Source organism: Grammomys surdaster, unplaced genomic scaffold (genome assembly GCF_004785775.1).
Source record: "Grammomys surdaster isolate TR1022 unplaced genomic scaffold, NIH_TR_1.0 126182, whole genome shotgun sequence".
In the NCBI taxonomy this organism is placed as follows: domain Eukaryota; kingdom Metazoa; phylum Chordata; class Mammalia; order Rodentia; family Muridae; genus Grammomys; species Grammomys surdaster.
The window spans coordinates 2,514,112-2,540,018 of record NW_021620988.1 but is presented as its reverse complement, the minus strand read 5'-3'; the positions used below and the strand labels follow the sequence as shown (position 1 = coordinate 2,540,018).

The 25,907-nt window shown below is 42.9% G+C and overlaps 1 protein-coding gene and 1 pseudogene across 1 annotated transcript in view; one reads left to right on the top strand and one right to left on the bottom strand.

Moving 5' to 3' along the window:
- Sh3rf1 (SH3 domain containing ring finger 1) overlaps positions 1-25,907 on the top strand; it is a 162,584-nt gene that overhangs the window by 65,525 nt on the left and 71,152 nt on the right. The gene's annotated exons all lie outside the window — the stretch shown is intronic.
- Positions 3,832-3,960, bottom strand: LOC114612778 (annotated as a pseudogene).

Below are 25,907 nucleotides of genomic sequence, written 5' to 3'. Positions count from 1 at the left end.
ATTTGGAAGTGTGGTGTTTTTATTTGTTTGTCTGCCTGGCTCTTGCACACACTGAAGTCAGCTGTTCTCTCAATGGTGGGATTTTGCTTTGAAAGGACTGAGTGTTCTATACAGAGACTTCATAGCTGTTCTGGTCCATTATGTTCTAGAACCAGTGTTCCTAGCCTTCCTGATGATGTGACCCTTTAATACAGCTCCTAGTGTTGTGTGACCCCTCCCACCATGAAATTGTTTTGTTGCTACTTCATAATTGTAATTTTCCAACTGTTATGAATTATAATGTAAATGTCCTCAGACTATTCTGAGATCTACTGTATCTTCTCAGTCTATGAATAGGAAGACGATGGAGAAGACATTAGTACCAAAAGTGAATTTTAAAACAGTGAGTGGGTGCTGGGAGGGTAGCTCAGTGGTAGGGCTTTTGCCTGGTCTCCAGCTCTGCTAATAAAGTAAATAAGAAACAATAACATAAGTTGGTGAAGGAACACAGATATGTCGTTGAACTGGTTACAGGTGAGACAGTGCATCCCATGTTAGTAATACTTAAGATCCACGAATGGTAACGTAAGCAATATTTAGAAGCAAGCACACAACTTGTTCTAGATCAGGGAAGCTACCATTCAGTTTCAGATCATCATGGATATCTGATTTCATCCTCGTCTTCCTCCTATCTTTTACCAGCTTGTATTTATCATTCATTTGTCTCATAAAAGGTTTATAGTCCATTGTATAAGTGTGAAAAGTGTTTGAAAATAGTAACACTAGCTGTTCCTGTTTTTACAAAGTCCATTGTTATGTTTCCAATTTATCCATGTTGTAGTGAGCTGGCTCATTCCTACTGAAGCGTGCATTTCCTTTCCAAAGTTTACTTTGACTTGTGGATTGATTGAAAATGCTTTAAAATTTCCCAACATATGGGAACTTAAAACTCCTTTTTGCAGTATTGATTTTCTAATTGTTTTGTGATTAAGGGACTTGGTCTATATATTGTCTATTTTTGGAAACCCACTGAGAGGTTTTGTGGCTTACCATATATAACGTTCAGAAAGTATGTACATGGAAATGATATTAAATTTAGGTATTATACAAGCATATAATCCTGGAACTCAGGAGGCTGAGGCAGGAGGATTGCTGCAAGTTCATGGCTAGTCTAGGGGAATCTAGTAGGTTTCTGGCTATTCTGGGCTACAGTGTGAAACTTTGTCTCAAAAAACAAACAAACAAAAACAGAAAGCAAGAAGTAAAGAGAGAAAACATTTGATGCACTTCACACCCTCCCCTCAAACATGGTTTAGAACCTCTGACTACTAATGAGTTTATTTCTTCACTCAATATTCTTATTAAAACTTACTATGTACATAGGAAGTTGAAGTTTTTGGTTTCTCTGTGTAGCTCAGGATAATGTGGGACTTACTATATAGACAAGGCTGGCCCAAATAGGAGATCCTCCTGCTTTAGGCTCCTAAGTACTGGGATCACAGGTGCATGCTGTCACACCTAGCCTCCTAAAGCTATTTTAATTGGTGTATACATAACGGGATGATAGTTTTCCATTACATTCTTAATCACAGATGCCCCCCTCTTTTCTTTGCCTTTTCCTTTTATCTTTTGCTGAAGGGAGTGAAATCTACTTACCAAATGATAATAATATGAGTGTTAAACTTTATTAGGTTTCTCCTATGCTAGTTTTTTTCTTCATCTCCATGTTTTAGATGAGTTTCTTACAAATATGATATTGCTGATTTTCTTGACACGCTTTTAAAATACATTTTAACCTGACATTTAACTGCTGGGTTAGTTTACAATTGTTCTTCTTATTATTTCTCCTTCTTCTCCTTCTCCTTCTCCTTCTCCTTCTCCTTCTCCTTCTGCTTCTCCTCCTCCTCCTTCTCCTCCTCCTCCTCCTCCTCCTCCTCCTCCTCCTCCTCCTTCTCTTCTTCCTCCATCATCACCATCACCATCACCATCATCATCATCATTATCACCATCGTGGAGACAGGATCTCACTAAGTAGTTCTAGCTGGACCAGAACCAGTCTGGCCTCAGACTCACAGACATGTCTGCCTCCTGAGGGATTAAAGGCATGCTCCAGCACACTGATTATTCATCATCTTGATGTTGGTACTGTCATCTTCTACTCTTGCCTCTCTGTCAGGTTTACTCTTGTCTTTTTCAATTATTGGGACATTTAGAAGCTTTGATAGATGTTCCTAACTGCTTTTCTTTTTCTTTTGCTCCTCCTCCTCCTCCTCCTCCTCCTCCTCCTCCTCCTCCTCCTCTTCCTTCTCCTCCTCCTCCTCTTCTTCTTCCTCCTCCTCCTCTTCTTCTTCCTCCTCCTCCTCTTCCTCCTCCTCTTCTTTGAGTGACTTTAAATGTGCTTTTATTTTATGCTTTCTTGACTCTTTTAGGTAGATGGAGAGTTCCATCTTGTACCCGTTCCCTCTGGTTTTGAATTTTTCCTTGCACATTTCCTGTGCATCTGTAAGTATTGCAAACCACTCCCTTCATCTGGGCCAATCATCTTCACTTCCTCGTCGTTTTGGAAAGCTATTTCATCTGGGTTTCGAATCCCTGTTTGACAGATTTATTTATTTTCCTCAGTATTTCTGACAAGAAATTAGTCATTCCTCTTTCTTCTTATTTACATAACATCTTTCCCATCCTATGGCTGGTTTTATTTTTAAGAACTGTTTTTTTTAACTTTTTGTTAATTCTTTGTGAATTTCACATCATAAACCCCAATCCTGCTCACCTCCCCATCCCCTCACATTTACCCTTCATCCTTGCAACCTCCCCCCCCAAATAACACACACACACACACACACACCACCACCACCACCACCACCAGCAACAACAAAGCATAGGAAACATCTCATTATGGAAGCAGTAGTGTGTCACAGTGTGTCCCACAGTCTATCCCTTTGCCCACATGTCTTCACTTACAAACGTTCATTGCAACAAGTCATCAGTCTGGTTCCAGATCTCTGGCTTCTGTGACACCATCATTATTGGATCCTCACCAGGACTTCTGGTTATCCTTTTGTTACCCTCTGTCATGGAGATCCAGTAGCTTTGGAACAGCAGAACTGGTCCTTTCAAGCATCCCAAATGTGTTCGGAGATGATATAGATTTTTGAGGTGGACTAATTCAGAGCCCTGACTGGATCTGGGCCTGGGTGGTAGTTGAGCTAGTCAGCCCACTGGCTCTCCCTTATCCAAACCACCAGGAGAGCTCTCCAGCACTGCTCCAGCTAGACCACCCGATGCTGCTATCAGCAATGCTGCCTGTGAGAGATGGGGCCAGCTCTCCAGAGCACCTCATCTAGGGATGGGTGGGACCAGTAATGAACAGCCCCTGGATATCCACTAGCTTCCCCTACCAGGGACATCCCCCATCAGGGACATCCCTGTGTTCTCTAGTGTTAATATGGGCCATAGATATTGACATCGACCCTTGCTGCTGCGTAGCTGTGGACTGAGACATGGCCCTCTGTGGCTGCTTAGCTTGGAACCTTACCATGGCCCCATGTGGCAGGGCTGGCCACTCATAGCAGGCTCCTCCTCTCCACCCTGAGTCTCCAGTTCCATCTCTCTCCACAATGCTCAAGCTGCTCTGCTTCTCTTTCTCTCCCATCTGGCCACCAAATACTCGTACACTGTGGTGGCTCCCACTACAGGCTGTCAAGTGCTTTGTGGTATGGCAGCAAGGAGGTGTCTATGGCCTTCCTGTACCATACTCTGGAGGGCAGGTCTGTGGGTGGCATGGCAGTTCACAGGTCTCTCTCTTCCTCCTCCTGTGATGAGCTGCCTGGATTTGATTTGATTTGATTTTTATGAGTCCTTTGACCACCCAGCCAGGCATCAAGCTAGAATGAACTAAGGACTGCCATCTGCTTTGCCCCTGTCTGATATAAGAACATCACCACCAACAAGGTGTCTCTTTGCCCATTGCCAGAGGTGCTAGTTGCTTTCTTAAATGTAATAGTCTTCCTCTACTCTTGAGTGCCACCTGAAGGCAAGAGTCTCGAGACTCCCAGACTGTTAGTGCATTCCCATGTGACTGGGATCCAGCAGGAGATGTGATCCAGACTGGTATATGCCATTTCCTGGCTCTTTGGGAGTGCTTGAAACTCGCCCCATGCTCTGCTTTACCTTCTGCCTCTGGCTGCACAATGTGGGATGATGGTAAAGATTCCATCTCATGAGAAGAGTAAGAACTCAAGTCTTCAATCTCTGTAGAGAAGAAAAGTTCTTGCCAAGTAGTTGCTAGACCTGAATGAGAATGCAGTGGTAAGTCACTGAGAGCAGGGCACTTGTCACAGCCGGTAATGGAGAAATTATACATCGGTTCTCTGCTGGCACTGTGTACACTAGAGTCTAAAAAACCTGGTGCTGGATTCCTTTCCAAATGTAAAGATTATAGCATATAGTTCTAGTTGCCTCCTACCTACCTCACAGACTGTTTAAAAACCCAACCAACAGACAGAAAGAATCACCGACGTTATATAATAAGCACACACACACATACACACACACACACACACACACACGAAATACCACGTGTGTTTGGCTTTGCCTTCATTTTATGAAAGAACATACTTGTTCCCCTTTCTTGATTGCCACTGAGACCTACTGTCCAGGGGGTGTTGGCTCTCCTGAGTGAGCCCTTCAGAAGCCATAGTTGGCAAGGCCCTAATCCCCCTGCCTTGACAGCCTCTCACACAGACCTCTCTTCTCCATTAAAAGCTAGACTCGCAACCAAAAACATAAAATTATACAAATCAGAATGCATGCCCTGGCTCTTCTGTATTTAGAGTAAAAAGAAGGAAATAGAACAAGAATATGTACTTTGTGATGTTTACAAAAGTGTACATTTTAGAGCAGAACACTGTGTATGTAGCCAGGCTTGTTAGTGGTTAGATCAGCCTCTGACAGTTAAGGCCTTTTAGAATGGGTGTACGGAGTTGAAAGCTGTCATAACCTTGAAAACAATCCCTGAGTGTGGAAAGTTCGTGAAAAGTGGATACATACAAGCTTGTTCTCTTCTTTTCCATAAGTTAATTTACTTACATAGCAAAGAAGACAATTAAATTATTGAATATTTTATCTTGATCAGTCTCCTACAGTTAACTGTGTGTGTGTGTGTGTGTCTGTGTGCGATGCGTTCTTGCATGAAGAAACTGGATAACATCTGAGGTCCTCCTCTATCACCCAGCACCATATTCTCTTCAGTGTCTCCTGCTGAGTCAGGAGCTTACCATTTTTCAGTGACCCTGGCTAGCCAATAACCCCTAGAAGCTGCCCCTGCCTCCAACACACATACACACATTTCCCCATCCCTTATAACTGGGATTTACAGGAACGTGCAGCAACAGGAGGTTTCTATGTGAGTCCTTTGGGATCTGAACTCAGATCCTCATGCTTGTACAACAAGCTGTTTTACCCACTGAGCCAGTTCCCCAGCCCAGCAACCCACATTTTAGTTACGATGTACAGGTCTGTAATACTGTGCTAAACAGACAGTACTAAAAAATGTTTCTATTAGTTGAGGACTTCTAAGATTTATATACATTTGTGCTATTAAGATAAAAATGCCAATACTTTTACTTAAATGTACAGGATTGACTTGCTGTTCCAGTTGCAATTTGTTTTATAAGGCTCACAGAAAGCTTGGCTGTTCTGATGGGCAATAGTCATCATCAGTTTGATGGGATTTAGAATCACCATGGAAACACACCTGGTGTGTGGCTATGAGGATGTCTCCAAAAGGTTTAACTGAGGAGGGATGACCCTGACTGTGAGCCACACTGGTGCTGTGGGCTGGGATCATGCACTGAATAAAAAAGAGAAAGCAAGCCGAGGCCCAGTAATCTGAGTCCTTCCTGCAGCTATGAGGATTAGCCACCTCATGCTCTCAAATCCTTCCCCTCCAGGATGGACTGTACCCTTCAATAGTAAACCAAAGCAAACCCTTTCTCCAGAGCTGCTTCTTGGCAGCTGTTTGTTTTTTTGTTTTGCTTTTTGTTTTCATATGAACGAGAACAAGAACTGATGAAGTACTTACAGGATGAGTTTTCTGAGATTGAGTTAAAGGTGATAAAATTAAAAATGACTCCTTTGAGTGTTTCTTAGTCATTCTTTTTTTAAAAATATTTTTTTCTCTATTTGTATTTTATGAGGATGAATGTCTTGCTTGTGTGTCTGTCTGTGTGTCACATGCTTGCAGTGCCTGCAGAGGCCAGAAGGCTCGGATCTCCGAGGACTCAAGTTGTAGACAGTTGTGAGTGGCTATGTTGGTTGCTGGGAGTTGAACTTGAGTCCTCTGGAAGAGCAGCAAGTGCTCTTAATGGCCAAGCCGTCTCTCCAGCCCAATTTTAATCCTTATTTTTTTTTAATGCAGAATAGTCAAAACTTATCAACATTTCCAAATAATATACCTTATCAGATAAACTAATTAGGATGGGTGACCAGGCTTTTAAAATGATGTATGGAAACACTTTGGGAGACTGAGAGAATGGCCTGTAGTAACAGAATGCAAAGCCAGGAGTTAGACTCTTGTGCTGGAAGGCTAGCTAACTTGGGTTATACTTTCTACTGAAGCTGATGAGTGAGGTAAAATATATAAGTATTTGGAGGTATACAGGCTTATGAGGCCACCGTTGGGGAGAATGAAGGCCTAATTCCTATTCCTTCCCTGAAGTCAGAACGTGGTTATTGTAGAGTGCCATTCCCACAGGTATGTGGTGGAATATGTTGAAATCACCTCTAGAAGAATATATTATCATCCTAATTCTCAGATTGTTTCTGTGAGCAGTTTTATAAGAAACAATGTCTGTTAGAAAATCAAAATCAAATAAGAAGGAAAGAAAGCAGCAAAACCAGAGAAACAACAGCAGAAGAAAAAGCTTTTGAGGGCTAGAGAGGGCTCAGTGGTTGGAGCACTGACTGTTCTACAGAGGACCTGGGTTCAAGTCCCTGCACCCACGTGACAGCTTGTTACTGCCTGTAACTCCAGGCTCAAGGGAACCAATACTCTCTTCTGGCCTCTTCAGGTATCACCCCCACATAAACACTGCAGGCAAAGATACCCGTATACATAAACATTAAAAGGTAAAATCAATTAAAAAATTTATCAGGAGCTTCAGAGATTGCCATTATGAATTCAGACTTTAGAATCTATGAGTTTACTATTTTAAGAAAAGACAAGAATTGAAGCCAAGGTGGAACATAAATGAGAACAAAATGAAAATTGTAGAATTGCAAATTATAGTCACTATAATATACAGTTTGCTTAGGGGTTGCTATCTAAAAGTAGATTAGATACAAACACAGAGAGAATTAACACATTAAAGACTAAGGAAAAGGAAATCTGTAAAGGACGACCCAGAAAGGAAAATGCAGATGTTAAGAGACACAACCGGATGCAATGAGATTTTCAAATACAGTTGAAATCTCAGGTGGTTAAACCTGAAGTGGACCAGGTGATGTCTGAGGATTTTATGGTGTTGATGCATAGACTTCATGTCTAAACTCAAGACTGTACCGTGAACTCCATGAAGGATCAGCAAAAAGAAATCCTTACTTAGACATAGCAGTTTTAAAACGATTTAAAAACAAAACAACAAAACAACAAAACATTCACGTTCAGTTCAGCCACCCCAATGGCTGGTAGAGCCAGGCCGTGTGGCGAGACTTTATGTCCTTCTTCATAGGGAACAGTGTGTTCTGACAATGCCCGGAGAAGGAGATACTGTACACTGCACAATGCGCATACAAGAAACCAAAGCAACCAGGTTAAAGGGACACAAATTTCTTTCCTAAAAATTCTAGGAGTATGGCAGAATAATAGTATCGTTAATGTATTGAAAGAAAATAGCTGCCAATCAAGTGGTTGGTACCTAACAGATATACCCCACACAGTAAAAAGGTAAGATAAACATCTTTTTAGACAGGCAAAACTGGATAGTCTATTAGCAAAAGATCAGAGATGACGGAAGATCTCCCTCAGGAGAAAAGCTATTTCAGATGGAAGGTTAGAAATGAGATTTGACTGGGAAGACAGGAAATCAAAAATGACTGTAGAGAAGAATAACAGTATTTTTAAAACATCATTGAGTTTTAAATGTACATTTTTTAAAAATAGGGCATTTGAAAAAGTGCAATGTAGGGATGATATTTAGGAAATGGCGCCCAGTTCGTCTTGTTCCCAGGCAGCTGCCATGTTCCCACTGCTCCTTGCCTCTGACCCGGGCTCTGGCTAGCTAGTTGCACAGGTCCTGGCACCCTTGAGATGCCAGTGTGGGGGATGGCTCTGCCAATCCCCCATGCTGCATCCACAAAGCTCGGCTGAACCCTAGACAATATCTGCCATTCTCACAGTACCCGGTTGAAATGAGACTCTTAAAGCTTAATGATTATCTAAAGGATTTATATATTTAGAACTGCTCAATCAATAAGATGCCCACACAATTAGAGTTGTTACCCAATATCTAACCTTTTGATAGAAGTTGCTACCCGGGACAGCTTTCGACCTATTCGAGGTTCTCCATGGTCCATTGCCTCCTTCTCCTCCCGTTCCTCTCTTTCTCTCTTCCTCTTCCTCTCTTTCACCCCTCACCTTCCTCTTTTCCTCTCTTTCTTCTTCTCCCAGCTCCACCTCCTCTTCTACTGCCTAATCACTTAGCTCCACTGTGAATACAATGTAGCAGAATGTATATCCTGCTACAGTGCATAGTGTTATTTCTCACAGGGAGAGACTGTGACACCCACCTAGTTTGACAAGGGCTTTGGAAGCACCCAGAGTTGATATGTACCTGGGAAAAATATGGATTACATCAACTGCTTTGGGCTCTACAAGTTTTTGATATGCACATTTTATGGTACAGAGCTTTTACCCTCAAAACACAGTTAAGAGAAACTTAAAAGGCGTGTTTAAGACCTACCACGAAAACTAAGGCCTAGGAAATCACAGCATAATACAGAACCAAAGGAAGCTATACATAAAATAATTCCAACAGTTGCAAAAAAGAAATTTTTTTTTAAAGTCAAAACAAAATCACAGTGCCTGAAGATGCCTCTTAGGTGAAACTCTGGATGGCAGCTGCCCTTCAGGAAATAGTAAAGCTGTGAGAGGTGTTTCTGTGTTCTAGCATCTTGTGATGGGTTTGTGAGTGTTTCCTTTTGTGACAACTTTTGAAGTACATGTCTTGGGTTTTGTGAGTGCTTTACTTCCCAGCTTTAAAAAGGTTGAAATGCTCACCCCTTCAATTTTAACACTAAATTTACTACACAAAAGTTTTCAGGTGGAGAAATATCTTCATGTCCTGTTTCCCAACTATGTTCTCTGGTTCTCACTTATAAATATGCTAGAGACTTGCTTGGCCTGTTTTCCATTGGTTTTCAGGCTTGTTACTGAGATAGGCTAGCCTCTTCTAAGTGTACCCCAAATGCAAGCAAATTTCTCATTCTACAGATTTCCTTAGGATAAATGGTAAAAGATAATAGTAGATATACAGGGAGGAAAAAAAAGCAGGGGGAAAAATTACCAGATCAATAATAAAGAAGCATCAACCAGCAAATGTGTCTTGTTGACTCTAACCACGACTTATAGATTCCAAGGCTCCCAGAGGTCATCTGCTTCCACTGAGGATCAGCTGCTAACGAGAGCCCTCACCTTCCAGTCCTGAGGCCACAGGGCTGTGTGGTCAGACTTTGTCTCCTTGTTCTACGCAGGGAGCACTGTGTTCTGACAGTACCCAGAGAACAGTATGCTGCATTCAGCCATATAATAAACCATAGCATCCTTAGTAACAAGCATAAGATCTATTTATCTGTCCCAAAGGGGACAATTTTGGAACGACAGTTTTAACTTGCTGGCTTAATATCTGTGTATACCGAAGTAGAACATAACAGTCCTGAAATAGCTGCAGGCATTTATTTATGTTCAAAAGGAAAAAAAAAAACTCCTTCAAATAACTCTATGGGGGTGGAGTCCTTGTGCCTTGTCTGTTGGTGGCTGCCATAGCTACAGTGGTTCTTGCTGAAAGTTAACACGTATGTCTAACTTAGCTAGAGGGAGGGAAGAGGAGAGGAGCGCACATAGTGTACCAGGCCTCAGCAGTGTTTGCTGCATCCTTGGGCTTGATTGCCTTCAGTGTAACAGCACTTGAATGCAGACTCCACACTTCTGGCAAGTGAGCCTCTTCTTGGTGAGGCCCTGGGTAAGAAGCCATAGAGTGGATGGAAGCTAGTTCTGAGCTAAGCAGTTTCTCTGTCCACGCCTCTTCCTATGGCAGTTTGGGGTAATCCTGATTTTACTTTATCATGTGACCTTGAAACAGGGAAACGAGGTATGACTATTAAAAAATAGGGCCCAGAGCCAGGGAGGCGGCTCAGTGAGCGAAGGTCTTTGTCAGCAAGAGGACCTGTCAGGTTAAGAAGTTGAGTGTGGTGGGCTTGCCATCCTAGCACTGGGCAGATGGAGTGGGAGGATACTTGGGGTTTAACTCGCTGCCCAACCTAGCTAGCCAGTGAGAGACCTTGTCTTAGAATACAAGATAGAGGCATCCTGAGGAACACCGCCTGCTGGTGACATCTGGCTTACACACACACACACACACACACACACACACACACACACACACACACACATATATACTCTCACATACACATATGCACATTCCTCCCTCCCTCTCTCCCTCCCTCCCTGCCTCCCTCCCTCCTTCTCTGTGTCTGTCTCTCTCTGTCTCTCTCTGTCTCTCTCTGTCTCTCTCTCTCTCTCTCTCTCTCTCTCTCTCTCTCTCTCTCTCTCTCTGTGTATGTGTTTTCTAGAAAGAAAAAATCCACTGTACTTACCTCTGCAGTCTGACCTAACAGATCTTAGGCGACCCTCCCCATCCAGAACTCTGATGAGGAATAAGAACTCTTCATGCTGGCCCTCATGACTTCTGCCATCTTGCTGACCTCAGGCACTGTTGAAATTAGAGCCCCACACCTTTAGAGGAAAGAGAGATCACGGGCTAGAAATCATCAGAAAACATCAGCACGAATTGCCAGGCACAGATGCTGCCACTTGACACAGTTGAATAACTGTAGATATAGATCATATTTTCTGAATGGATTTGAATGGCCAGGAAGTGGACATTACACTGGCTTGATAGGATAAATTTGCTTTCTTGTAGGTACCCTTGAATCATCAAGGGAGATAGAACCCCTGAAAACCACATAGTTGATGTTCCAGAGAAGATTCCACTTGAATCAGTAAGAGTCTCTTCAGAAGAACCATTTAAGCCGAAGTTCTTTTATCTTCACTAGAATAACAGTTGAATTTTATCCCCAGGAATTTCCACTTTGATTATTTTCCCCTTCCTGCTATATGTAACTTGTTGAAGATGTCAAGGCAATTGCCTAACCCCACTGAAAGAGTCAGCTACAAGCATCAATAGTCTTTGATGAACTGTTTCCTTTGTGATGCGGCCACCTAAATCTATTGGCGAAGAAAAGAGCACATGTTTAACACTCCGTGCAGGAAGCTTGACGCACGCGCACGCACACACAAAATTGATATAGGAAATATGGAAGAGATTATTTTGCCAGTGTTGGCCACTTCTATACAAAGCTTTTCATTTAGGATTTATTGAACTGTGGCAGGCAGGCTGGAACTGTTAAACAAGCCAGAGAAGCTTGAAAGACTTTGAGTGTGTCGGTGTTTTTACATGTGCGCTTTTCTTCCCCTGTCAGATTTCCAGTGAATTATAATGATTGCAACAACATTTTCATTACTCCTTTGCCGTCAATAAGGGGAGGGCTTTCAGAAATGATTAGGGAACAGTGTGCCCTTTCTTCCTGGTCAGGCCATTAGACGTGCTGTCTGTGCACAGGGCCTTTCTTTGTTGTAGTGAAGTTCAATGTCTACCTGGAAATGCTCTGGGGCACTGTGATTCCTGTGTGGACATCCTGGTTTATTCCACAAGGAAGGAAACAGCCTGTGTTCTTAAATGGGATCTGCGCTGGTCCTGTGTGTCTTCACTTTAAGAATGAATGGGTTGTGGGAATACTGGTTTTCTGCAATCATGCCTTTCAGTTAATGATACTGTGTGATTTTCCTGGGGCTGCCATAACTAATTGTCACAGACTGAATAGCTTCAAACAGACATTTATTCCCAGGGTTGTGGAGTCTAGAGGTCTGAAACCTAAGTGTAGGCCAAGCCATGATGAAGGGTTTTGGGAAGAATCCTTTCTTCATCCGTAGTTTCAGGTTGATACCAGCCACGTTTAACATTCTTTGGCTTTTTACTTGTATCGTCATGATATCTGCCTTTGTTACCTATCTTTCTTTGCTCTGATTAGCTGTGTCTTCTCATGGCTTCCTTGTAAGGATGCTAGATACTAGCCATATGGGCTATTTGAATCAGTGTGACTCAACTCAAAGACCATATACCAAAATAATGTTGAATTCTGAGGTTCCAAGTTAAAATGAATTTTGGAAGAAAGGTTGACACTAACCAACCTTCCCTGTTTGTTTGAAAGGCCATTTAGTGTGTGTGTGTGTGTGTGTATGTGTGTACTCTAGAGTACATGGTGTGTGTCTCTGTATGGTGTATGAACATGCATACACGGTATACGTGATCCTAATGAGGTCCAGAAGAGGATGTTGGGTATCCTGCTCTATGGTTTTTGATCTTATTCCCTTGAGACAGGGAATCTGCTCAGATTCATTGAATCTGAGCAGGCCTGCCAGCCAACAAGCCCTGGTGATCCTTCTGTCTCTACTACAGTGCAGATATTTTTGCCACATACAAAGGCACACTTTTATTTTCTTTAATATTTGAAGATTTATTTACTTTGTTTTACTTGTATGGCTGCTTTGCTTGCTTGTATGCTTGCTTGCATGCATGCATGTATTTATATATGTATATATGTATATGTAATATATATATGTATATGTATGTGCTCTACATATACACTAGGCACTGGCAGAGATCAGAAGAAGGCATTGGATCTCCTGAAGTTATAGATTTTGTGAACTATTCTGTGTGTGCTAAGAATCTAACCCAGATCCCCTGCAAGAACAACAAATGCTCTAATACAGTTGTCTTGTTTTGTTTTTCCTTGACTACTGGGTTCTCACACTCTAGACTCAGCTCTGTTGCAGGTTGAGCCATGTCTTTACATTTATTTGTTTCCAATGGTAACTATTATAGCCGACCTGAACTCGGGATAACATGGTTATAGATTCAGGTGCTTGCTTGGATAATAAAGTTGTAAAAAGTATTCATTACTTTGTTGTTGATGGAGACTTAGCTAACAAAAGGAAAATAAGCCTTGAAGGCTGCACGTCAGCCGGTCTCCAGGCTGTATACCCGGAATCCCAGCATCTTAGAGGTGGAGGCAGGAGGCTTAGGAGTTCATTATCCTTGGTTCTCTGCTACATAGCAAGTTTGGGGCTAGCCTGTGCTATGTGAAACCCTGTCTATGAAAGGAACAACAACAACAAAAAAAAAAAAAACCAAAGAAACAAGCAAACTAAAGCAACAACAGAAATAAAAAATTTTTAAGAGTTATATATCAATATGAGGAGGAAAAGAAAGAGAAAGGGCTTCAGACAGATGGAGATACACACACACACACAAAGGAAATACAAAAATATTTGTCATTAAAATTCTACTTAGACAAGTTGTCTTTCAACTAGAAAGTAGGAATATAGCTCTAGAAGCCCTAATAGTTTGAAGTATCACAAGGAATCTGTGTGTGTGTGTGTGTGTGTGTGTGTGTGTGTGTGTATGTGTGTGTGGGGTGTGTGTGTGTGTGTGTGTGTGGTGTGTGTCTGGATGGATTGTGGCATAGACATGCCACAATGCGTGTGTGGAGGTAAGAGAACAACTTGCAGAACTGAATTCTCTCTTTCCCCTCTCTGTGGGTCTCAGGGATGGAAATCAGGTCTTCAGGCTTGGCAGCAACTACCATTATCCACTGAGCCACCTCTGCCTCCAAAATTCCTTTTATAATAATTTAATTTTTAACTGTTTTTGTGTGGCTTCAGGAATAAGAAGTTTTATAGTGGAATCAGAAGGAAAATAAGATTGGATATAGCAATTATTTTATAGTCAGTCTCCGAGAAATACTATAATTTTAATAAAATGAGTCACATAAATTCTTAGCTGTGAGTGCAGGCACTTTGAAACTCCACTTTACTTAAAGCTTTGTTAGTTTCTGGTTGGAAAGTGGCTGATTATCCTTCTGCTGGAGGAGTTCCTATTTCTTATACTAAATTCTCCCTGCAAGTTGCCAGTTCTGAACTCTTATAATTTCATGACTTTGCTTCTTTTTCTGCATGTATGTCTGTCACCACGTATGTGCCAGGCCAGAACACTTCAGACCTCATGGGACAGACTGGAGTTTTTGACACTCGTGCGACCATGTGGGTGCTAGGAATTGAACCTGGGTCCTGTGGAAGAGCAGCTAGTGCTCTTAATGGCTGAACCACCTCTCCAGACCAACATCTCTTTCTTTAGTGATAAGGATGAGCTGACACCCGTCTCACAGTGTGGCAGGTCCAGTGTCCTCCTTCGTGTTTCTGAGTAATCCTGGGGCACAGTGGCAGTGGGCAGTAGGGGGTGAAGGCCTGTGTGAGGGAGCTCAGCGATGTTGTTTTCTGGTCTCTTAACTCCACAATCCTGCCTGACCCTGTGTGTTTCTCTATAGCTTTGATTGCTGCCTTCTCTCACCATGCTGCCTCAGGGAAATGTCCCAGCCTTTCATTCCTCAAAACAGTGTTTATTCAAAACTGCTAGTACTGCAGTCAGTCACCACTGAGGACACAGGGATGAAGGAGGCTGACCTAGGGACATAGTTTTAAAATGAGCTCTCTCATGCCCTCAAGCTCTTATGGCTGTTGGAACCTTCTTGGGTTGGGCTATGGCTGGGGTGTGGTCTTCTGCCTCTAGCCTGGCCCATTTTCCCTCCTCTCTTCCTTTTCTTCTGTCTAAACTTTGAAGATGGGGACAAGAAGTTGTCAGTCACCTTAGGACAATTAAAGTATCCTTCTAATAGAAAAGATAATGCTTACCAGAAGTTCTGTCTTGTTAGGGTTTCATTGCTGTGAACAGACACCATGACCAAGGCAACTCTTATAATGGACAACATTTAATTGGGTCTGGCTTACAGTTCAGAGGTTCAGTCCATTATCTTCATGGCAGAAAGCATGGCAGCATGTAGGCTGACGTGTTGCTAGAGGAGCTGAGAGTTCTACATCTTGATGCACAAACAGCAGGGAGTGTGTGCCACATTGAACATAACTTGAGCATATTAGACTTCAGAGCCCGCCCCTACAGTAACCTACTGTCTTAGTTAGGGTTCTACTGCTGCGGACAGGCACCGTGTCCAAGGCAACTCTTATAATGGACAACATTTAATTGGGTCTGGCTTACAGGTTCAGAAGTTCAGTTCATTATCACCAAGGTTAGAACATGGAAGCATCCAGGCAGGCATGGTGCAAGCGGAGCTGAGGGTTCAACATCTTCATCTGAAGGCTGCTGTGGAAGACTAACTCCCAGACAGCTAGGATGAGGGTCTTAAGCCCATACCCACTGTGACATACCTACTCCAACAGGGCCACACCCCCTAATAATGCCACCCCCTGGGCCAAGCATATACAAACCATCACATATACTTCCTCCACCAAGGCCACACCTCCTAACAGTGTGCCCTTCCCTATGAGCTAAGCATTCAAAGACATGAGTCTGTGGGGCCAATCCTATCAAACCACCATTAAGTACCATTGCTTTTTTCAGCTAAAGATGTCAGCGAGATTAAACACATGATGAGCACTCGTGTTAGAGGGTTACCTTTCCTCCTGCCCTGTTTCTCTGCCGCTCCATCTCCCTGTTTCTCCACTGGCTCACTTTCAGGGGTGAGTTCTGGTCTGCAGAGGCCATATCTGCCTCATTTATCACTTCATTCTCGTGTTTAGCCTGGTGCTTGGTCTGTGGTGGGGCCCTGATAAATATTTGTGGCACAAATGAAGAAAATGGAAGAGTCACCCTTTTAGATAGTGATCTGCGTAACCCAGAAGGGAGGAGGGCTGCAAACTCTTGTTAACAGTTTGTCCTTTTGAAGGAAGTGTCAAACTGAGAAGCAGATAAACTCCTGGTCTCACTTGCAAGATGTCAAGAATAAGGACACCTTTAACCTCCTGGTCCTGGAGTACCACTGCTTGAAAGAGACACCAAGAATTTGAGTCAGGAAGCAAAACCCTTTATCTCACTGATGATCACCCACGAATACAGTCTTGCCCATGCTGTCCCCAGAGCTCCCAGTCTCCCTTGTCCTGGATGATGTTATTCAAGGGATAATTTAGTTTGCATCTGCTAGCACAGGCTTGATCTTGGCATTCCCCTACACTTAGCTAGTGTGCAAAAGCCAACACAACTCCTCCTACCCTGCCTAGGTAGGATGGTAGGAACCTGTACCACTGGCTTTCTTTGTCTCCCAATCAAGATCCCTTTCCCATAGTATTTATTAGTGGTTTATTAGTGATTGCCATGGACTCGAGTTTAAAAGATCATGATGTTCTCTTTTGGATTATTATTACTCTGTTAAATTTGAATGGCTATCTTCATGAGAGACCAGGGGACAAATTGGAGCGACCCAGGTCCTACTTTATAACCCCTGTGGTTTCTAGAGTCCCCAGTGAGGGACATCAGGCCTGTTTCGGTATATGCTTGTGTGATGTCCTCTGGTTCTGCCCATGGAACTAGCAACAACTTAAATTTTGAGAAGAATTAAGCAAAGGATGTAGGTGGAAAGCAGTTGGCAGAGAGTTTGCCCTTGTATCACAGATGGTGTGCACAGACAGGCTGTACTGAGTGGATTTCAGAGGTAGGGGCTGCGGTGCTCCAGTCAGCCTGGGGATGAGTATATGCCCAAGGTCTGGCACCTCCTGTGTACAGCAGCACTCCTGTGAGTGGATTTTCATTAGCCACCAAGGACTGTTTGCTGACAACTCCTGCCTCTTACACTGCCATAGCCCAGGTAACACATTTAAGTAAAAAGAATGACCTCAGCTCTTACTGCTTTAAAAACAGACAGAGCTCCCTGGGAGCCACACTACGGAGACAGTCTGGCAGCTTTATCTTTGTAGCCCCATAAACGTCCTGATTTTATAGAAGTGGAGAAAGGGGTTCTTTCTATATTTGTATTATCCAAGGAAGATTCCCAGTCACAGTGGTACCTTGTCTTGTTTCTTGTTGGTCTTTTGGGTTTCCTTTCTTGAAACATTTCTAAAGGTACCTTGCTTCTTTTTGTGTTAGGAAAAAAGTAATTCTTTGTCTAACATATCTACTGTCTAGTATAATCTCTTTAAGGACATAAAATTGTCCTAATATCTGGATGGTTAAATATATTGATATTCTCTGCATCTGAGCACTTTCTCCTTTGTACGCCCTTCTGCAGTTTAGCCTGCGCTAAGGAGAGGCCAAGAAGGAAAACCGAATGAATGATTAACAGTGAAACCAACCATTTGTGTCTCTGAAAAACATTTCCTGTAAGGCAGATCAAAAGTTGCGAAATTGCTCTGATGGAGACCAGTAAATTCCCTTCATCTTAGAGGTTAGCTTTTCTGCTAATCTGGTTTTGTAGCCTCCAATTGTCTATCATAATATTGAATGAAGTTTCAAGTTTCCTTGGTGATACTGAGAAATTACGAACAAATTGGAAAAAGACTATTTTGACACTCATAGCTAATTATACCCTGTGTAGAAACATTGTTTTCTCATATACCAGCAGTTACCTAATATATTTTTGTTGTCTTTTGTGATTGTGTTTTACCTGCTTTGAGTAGAAAAGTCAGTTATTTTTGACAAATCACCTGAGATAATGTACCGTGTTTTTCAGTCACAGAGTAAGGTGCAGATAGATTCAAAATTATTGAGCTGGTTGCACTGAATGAAGGAGATCTAGTATAAATTTGGGAAGTACATGTTTGAATTTTCCTTAATTGTCTGTATTTCATATCCCCCCCCACCCCACTCAGCGCACCAGTCACAAAAACCTATGTATTCATTCATCAAAAATGATCTGAACTCCTGTGGTGTATCTAGCACAGCTCTAGGTGTGGTTTAAAACTCGCGCAGGGCGCACGGAGCCTGAGCGCCACGGGTCGTGGCTGAGGCAGTCCTCAGAGCGGAGGCTCAGGCCTCCCGCACTATGGTGGTGGTCACAGCTGATGGTTCAATTTCACCAGCACCGTGTGCAGCGAATGGCTGGGACAGGGAGAGCGGGGACCCAGTGTGCCCGGTGGCCGTGGCTAGTTTCCGAGGCAGCCCGTGAGGGCTCTGGTGCAGGGACCTGGTGCTAGAAAGAGCCCGGTGGACCACTGGAGCAGGGAGAGTGCCCGTGGACTGCTGCAGCAGGGAGGGGCGGAGAGGCTTTCCCCGGTGCAAGTTTCCCACTTACACAAAGAGAGTCCAGAGTCTCAGGAGACACATGGAATCGAAGACATGGAGATTTTATTGACCATGATAGTTGTATCTTGATGTGAATGCTCTCCCACAAAATGCTAGGAGGGGCTTCCTTATATTGGAAAGAGGAGGGGCTTGGGAGATGAAAATTTAGATAGCCATGCCCTGGCCTTTAGGTAATTCATTAATATGTAAATCTTGAGGCAGAGACCTGTTTCACGCCCTCTACTTGTGCCTTACTGCATCTTAGGTCTCTGGGTTCTGGGGGCGTGGCCAAACACCCCAGGATTTCTACAGCCCCACACTAGGTACTAACAAAACAACATTAAATATACTTCTCTTCCTGATTAAAGTGGAAAGACAGGCAGTAAACACCAAAAATAAATATATAACAAAATGGCATTTCTATGGATAATTAGAAATAGGAGAACTACTGTGAAGAAAATAAAAGCAAGGAAGCTAAGGGAATTTGTGTAGCCATGGGCCATGCTTATTAGACACTATATCCACTCTCTGATGGCATATCATTTAGAATAAAAGACCAACAGTAGTAAGGTTCCCCAAAGGGCAGAGAGGATGCAACATATTAAAGATTGAACAGGAAAGTATTAAATTTACATGTCTGTAATAGTTATCTACATAATATAGATGTACCATGTCAGGAGACCTACACACACACACACACACACACACACACACACACACACACACGTCATCACCCTGATTTTAAATTGCATGGGGATCAGAAAGATTTTATTCTTAATCTTCAAAAGTGAAGGCTTTAAGTTTGCTCAAGAACTTTGGAGTTAAGGTGTCAGGATGAGGAAAAGTGTAAATCTCTACCGCGCGGGGGGGGGAAGAGGGGGGCAGGGATCAGGTACCACAGAGAGGCTGTTAGTCTCAGTGTGGCTGCCTTGGAGGAGCAGGACAGCATTCTTCTGCCCATCCCCTGGAGAAGCAGGAAGAACTATCCTATCTCAAAATATCCATACTACAGGGTTCTGTGTTTTAATTGCAATGGAGGAAGATTTTCTTTTGTAAACCGAGAGTGAAATAAGTAATTTCTGAGGTTCCTTCCAAATTTAGTAGTTTGAAATGTACTCTCAGACACCTAAAAAGAAATACCTAATGTCCATCCCAGTGTAAGTCTGGACATTTGTGTTCAGTGTGTCTAATGTTTAGAATTCTGGGATTTGCCTGAGCTCCTGGGTCAGGCTGTATTTCAGATGTCATTTATTTGACTAAGAAAAGAATATAGCACCCTCCATTCCCCAGAGCGAATGTGTGAATAAGGAAAGAAAGAAAGGGTCCCCAGCAGGTGAAACTTTCTTTGGCAAATGCTCCAACTGTTAATAGATTCCGAAGCTGTCTGAGGAGTTCTTTTAGAAGTATCTTATTATTTATTTAGGTTACAGGCTTTTTTAAAATGGAAGAATAAAAATCTCTGAAAGTGCTTGGCTTAAGTATTTGGGTGTATGTTAATATTTATGGCTTTGAAAAATAAAAGATCTGAGTTTTGGGCAGACAATAACCTTGATGGAGCTTTTTCTTCTTCTTTTTTTAAACTCGTTCCCAGCTTGTGTGAGGTACTTGACTGAATCGTATTTACTTAAGGCAACAAACAAAAGCTGGACTAACTAAATAAAAATAAAGACCAGATGGGAGTGGAGTAAGTAGCCCCAACCCCCCCCACACACACACACACTCCTCGACGGGCCAGGCCCTTCTTGTCTTGCTCCGTGGCCATCTGCATACTAAGCATTCATCTCTTTCTTCCTCCACTTTTGCTTTGAAGACCAGCACAGATGTAGCTGGTGACAGGCAATTCACCAAAGTAGTTAAAATTCCTCCAGTTGTGGCAGTGTGTTAAGCTGCAGTGTTATTATTGTAACCGGCTAATTACGTAATGTCAACAATTGGCTGAGGTGGAGGCTCCATATTCACATAAACCAGACTGGGAACATAAGCCTCAGACTCTGGTTTGGGCACATTTTTCTCTGTAGGTATTCAGATTTAACTTTTTTTTTTAATCCTCCTTACCCCCTCCCCCTGCCTTTCTTTTTCTCTTCTGTACTATATTCTTCATGGGAAATCTCTTTCCAGATTGTGACACATTCTGCTGGAGATTGGAAGGTGACTGTTAAAAGATTGGACTGCATCTAGCTGAATTTGCCGTTGTGGGGATGTCCTGGCTTTGTTCGTCCCTGACTACAGTCCCTGCTCCCTCCCCTATGGAGATGATGTGACCTGTGTAGGTTTCTTCAGGATTACATATAAGGCATTCGGTGTATTTGTCCCTTTCTCTAAAAAGCTTATTGCAGACTGAAGAGCAAAGGGATTCATGTTCACGAAGCCACTTTCCATGATTACCAAGGCTTCTGGTATGACTTAGTGGGTGGAATATGTCTTAAGAAAAAAAAATGCATAATTCTGACAAGATGCTTTTTGAAAACTCCAACCAGCTGTTTCAAGTAGAAGACTGTAAAATTTATTCAAAGTAAATTTTGTTTCCCTTGGAAGCACATGGAGTTCAAAGAGTACGCTAAAGTAAACAGTTCGGCTTAAGTTGTTCAAAGTTTGTGTGCTGTTGTCTTTGTCCGGCTTTCAGGAGCCTCCATCTCTGTTGTCAAGCTGCGTGCCGTTCTAAAGTTACCCTCATATAACCTGAAGACGGTGGGAAGGTCCTCAAAAGTACGAGGCTAGATTTCTTCCATATGTCCTTGTTCCTCAGACTGGCCGGATGAGAATGGTGGCTGGTGGTGGGTATTAGTTTCCCCTTGCTTCTGAAACGAATTCCAATGAGCTGAGTGGCCTCAAACTGCACTGATTAACCCACGGATGGATCAGACATCTCACATGGGTCTTCCTGGGCCAGAATCAGGGTGTAGGTGGGATTGCATTACCTTCTGGTGGCTCCAGGGGAGAACACCTTCCCTCTCCTGGTTTATGGCCCTATTCTGCCATCTTCAAAGCCAGCAACTGTTGCATCTGTTTGAGCACACTTCCTTAATCACATCTTCAACTTAGAACCAGGCTGGGGATGCTCTGATTTTAGAGCCCTTATGATTTCATTGAGCACACCCAGATAACCCAGGAGACCCTTTCCTTCTATAAAGTCCCTGTTACCATGTAGACTAAGAGAATTTAACAAGAATATTAAGCTACTAATATAATCTTCTAAAAGCATAACTTTCAAGAATAGAGGCAATGGTTTAAGGGTTTTTGAGCTCATTGTGTGTCTAAGGAAACAGGGACATGATGGAAGAAGTCTGAGACACTGGAAGTGAGGAAGTAGTCTGTAATACCATGCTTATGCCTGCATGCTCACCAAACACAGTCTGAGCCTCGTTCCAATGATGCCCCTACACATCACAAGAGAAAGGAATAAAGCATTTACATCTGGGTACCACAAAGACAGCTTACATTCTCTAGCTTGCTCTTGAACCCTCCTTTCCTACATCAGACCCTGATTTCTGTTACCTAAGACTACACCCCATCTGGGCATTACTCTTAGCTAGCTGTGCTCAACTGTGGGCAGTAAATTTGCTTCCTTCTCCTAAGGCAAGGAAATGAGGCTAAATAATCCTTTAGGTCTCTTTCAGCCCCAAATTCCTATGATTTAATGCATTAAGGAAGGGCCCAGACATAGTGGTCCATCCATCCATTCATCCATCCATCCATCCACCCACCTTTTTTCTTTCTTTTTCTTCTTGTGTGTGCACATGATTGTGTGTATGTTCAAGCACACAGTGTGCCAGCATGTGTGCAAATATGCACAGACTCAGATCATCAATACCTGTGCAGCATGCCCTTTGCTGACTAAGCTGTCCCCCACTGTCCTCCACACATACTTTCTGAGAAAACAAAAGTCTCAAGGCTCTTTTCTGTGAAAACTAAACTTTTTAGCATTTTTATCTTCGTCCTTTCTCTCTCTGTATGTTATATATATATATATATTTTTTCACTTGGATATATATAATGACATATTTGTTAACTACATACAGGATATTTCCTCTTTTACTCCTTAAATTCTATGGAAACACATTTATACATACATACATACATACATACATACATACATATTTATAATATATATGTACATAATATAAAAAATATAGAGACATGAAAACACTTGAGTAACTATTTTACTTAATGCGTGAATTGGACAATTGACGTAGTTTAAATGTGCCTAGTTGCAATGCTAAGTTACAATATAACTTCTACTAGGCTACTCTTAGGTGACAAGGACATAGAAAATGGGTTGTAAATGGGTTTTCTTGCCCGTTGAGTGCACTTTTGTAACATTTCCAAAGTGTGTTTATTCAAGTCACTGTGGGTATCCTTCAGTGCCACAGCCTGCACAGCTTTAGGGATTGATCTCCTTGAGGTGACAAGGAGGTTAAGAAACAATGAGACACACTGACACACAGAAAAGTTGAGGTCACGTGGGCCTGTGCTCTCATGGAGGTGTACCAGCAGTCTGGACACTCAGAGTGTTTATATTGTACATCTGAATTGACGCGACAGTTTTCTTGCATACAGATGAACAAGGAGGAAGGCTTAACTAATCTCACAGTGGGTGTCTATGGGGTGTGTTTTTGGACTGTAGCCATGAGAGGAGAAAGCTGCGGTTGGTATTTTCTGGACACACTGTCAGCGTCCGAGTCCTGCCAGGGTCTGCGGTGTTGGCATCCTAGACATGGCGTGCTCGTGTTAGCTGTACACATTCACTCAGGACGCGTCTGCTCCCCACAGTACTCAGCTCTGTACAATCATTGTCTCTCTTCCTACACATCTTGGCTTTTGTTTAGTTTATATCTTAGCGAATAAAAATGGTTTCCTTTGTTGCAAATGGGTGTTTGTAAAGATCCTCTACTGCACAAGCTGTTAGGCATGGAAGCGTGTTGTCTAAAAGAATTTAAAGTGGCAGGATTCGGCGATAAGTAAAACCATAGTAATGAGTGGGTTTGTGTCTTCCAGGCCGTGGTGTGTGCAGCTGACATCAACAATATAATTCTCATCTCTGTTTTATCATAACTGAATTGTATAACAGTGCTGTACTTAAAGATGGCTTATAATCCTTTCAAATGTAGCTAACCACCGTGCCTTCAAAAGAGTTGTAAAAATTGCCATCCAGCATTTGTTGCTCTGGGTTTGAAGTGTTGTTGGGAGAGGAAGGAGAAATAAATTGCTAAAAGATAATACTTGGAGGAGGATGGGACCCGAAGTTCCACCACGCGACACACTGGTGGGTGGTTAGCCGGTCTCCATGCTGATAGACTGCTCCTGATCAGAGAAATTCCTCAGCTCTGACACTGAAACCGAGCTTGGGACTTGTGTAAGAACTTTCTTCTGTTGTTTATGTTTTAAGCTCTAGAGCCAACGTGTGATTAAGTAGTTTAAAGGTTGTGATATTCCACATTTTTACCAGTCTAAACACTAGAAAGTTTAAGATCGAGGCGTGGGCATACTTGGTTGTAGTCAACAGGGCTTCAGGGCAGAAAGCATGAAGGCCCATGGGAAGAGGCTGGTTTGGGTTTGAGTGCAAAGCCACTGTGAGACTGACAGGTGAGAGAGGTAGAGGATGCAGGGGGCAGGGCAAGCGTAGCAATGTGGAAGCAGTGTTGCTGGCTTAGGCTGGGAGCAGTGGAGGTGGCAAGCACTGGACAGATGCGGAGTCTATTCAGAAGTTAGAGCCGGTAGGTTTGCCAAAGGATTGGGTGTGAGCTGGGGAAGACCAGAGATGAGGCCACCACAGTAAAGCTTGGTCGTTTGGCCAAGGCATGGAGGTGGAGAGTGGGGATGTGGTGGGGGGGACACTGCTAGAGGGGCAGTGGAAATCCAGAAGTCTGTTTTGGACATGGCAGCTTGGGATAAATCGAGGTATGAGGAAGACACCAGAGCTCAGGTAAGAAGTACTGACTAGGATCAGATCTGGGAGGTATGGTGAAGTAAACCAGCAGTTAGGTGGACCAGATGTAGTTAGCTGTCTGTGGGGAGTCATCCAAGAGCAGGCTTCTGACTTACTGTAGAGATGTTCATTTAATCGATGATTGGGCCGGGGGGGGGGCCCCCGCGGGCGGGAAAGGAAGAGGGGGAAGGAGGAAACCAAAAACTTCCTAGTTGATTTTGGTATGTCGCTGTGGCTGAGAAAGGCTTTTATAACATGGTTTTAAAGGAGGACATACATGAGCTCTCAGGAGTGACTTCGGATTGTAAAAGGACTCAGTGATGGAGCCCTGAGGCAACTGAGAAGGAAGACCAGCAAAGAAGTTTGGGAAGGAGCCTGACCCTTGATTCCTTTGCTGCTGGAACTGTGACTTCAAGAACTGGCAGCTCCTAGAAATGCAGAAGCCACAAGCCCCATCCTGGTTTATTGAAAGACAGTATGCATCAAACAAGAGGCTTATTACGCAGGTTCCAGGGCTGGGCTGCTTCTGTTCAGGGATGAATCTAGTTCATTCATTCTCTCCTTGCTCTTACACACACACACACACACACAAGGGGCGGGGGAGAGGACAGAGACAGAGACAGAGAGAGGCAGAGAGGCAGAGAAAGAGACAGAGACACAAAGAGACAGACAGACAGACAGACACACACACACACACACACACACACACACACATACACACTCACACACACCAGCAACTTGACTTACTATCTTCTCCTTGAAAGTGTTTAGGATCATGTTTTGATCTCTGAACTTCATTGAGAAGGAAGTACTTTTCAAGGAGACATGTCAGGTGATTTTCACATGTGTACAAGTTCAGTGAACTAACCCCTCTGGGATTCAGGGATGGTATCTAGGCTTTCGTTATTTTCCCCAAAGCTAATGCACTTAACCCCCAGGCTCCAAGATCATCAGTGCCATTGGATCACACACTGGATCACACTGTCGACATAAGCCCTCAAAGGGAAATCTTGAGTCACACATGTGGTCACACGGTCCATAGAAACAGGGAACATGATCATGGAGACAATCTCTGTCTCATTCTCTTTTCCTTCCTTTGTCTTTGGCTGTATCGTGTTTCTTTACTACTAGTTCTTCTCAGATCCACAAAGGAAGCCAGGACAGCAAAATTGAGGCCATTGATACATCACGAAAGTTGCCAATCACTCATGCAGCTGAATATTCTAATCAAGAATAGTTAGGAGCTGTGTGCAGTGGGACAGAGGGAGGACTTACAGAAAGGAGTCAGCTTCTCATCTCTTTTTGATGCCTAACTAGTGTATCCTTGGTGAAGTAAAATGCAGTAGGCTTCGATTGCTTTTAAAATGTTTTTGTTTCTCAAGTGAGTTTAAAAAGTTACCCTTTATCCTTTTGGTTGTCTTTGTATGCATTTATTTAAATGTAATCTATGGAAATTTATAGCCAGGGCATTAGCATTTCACACATGGTATTCCTCCTGAAGCAGGCTAGTCTTAAAGCAGTGCTTGTTTATGATAGCA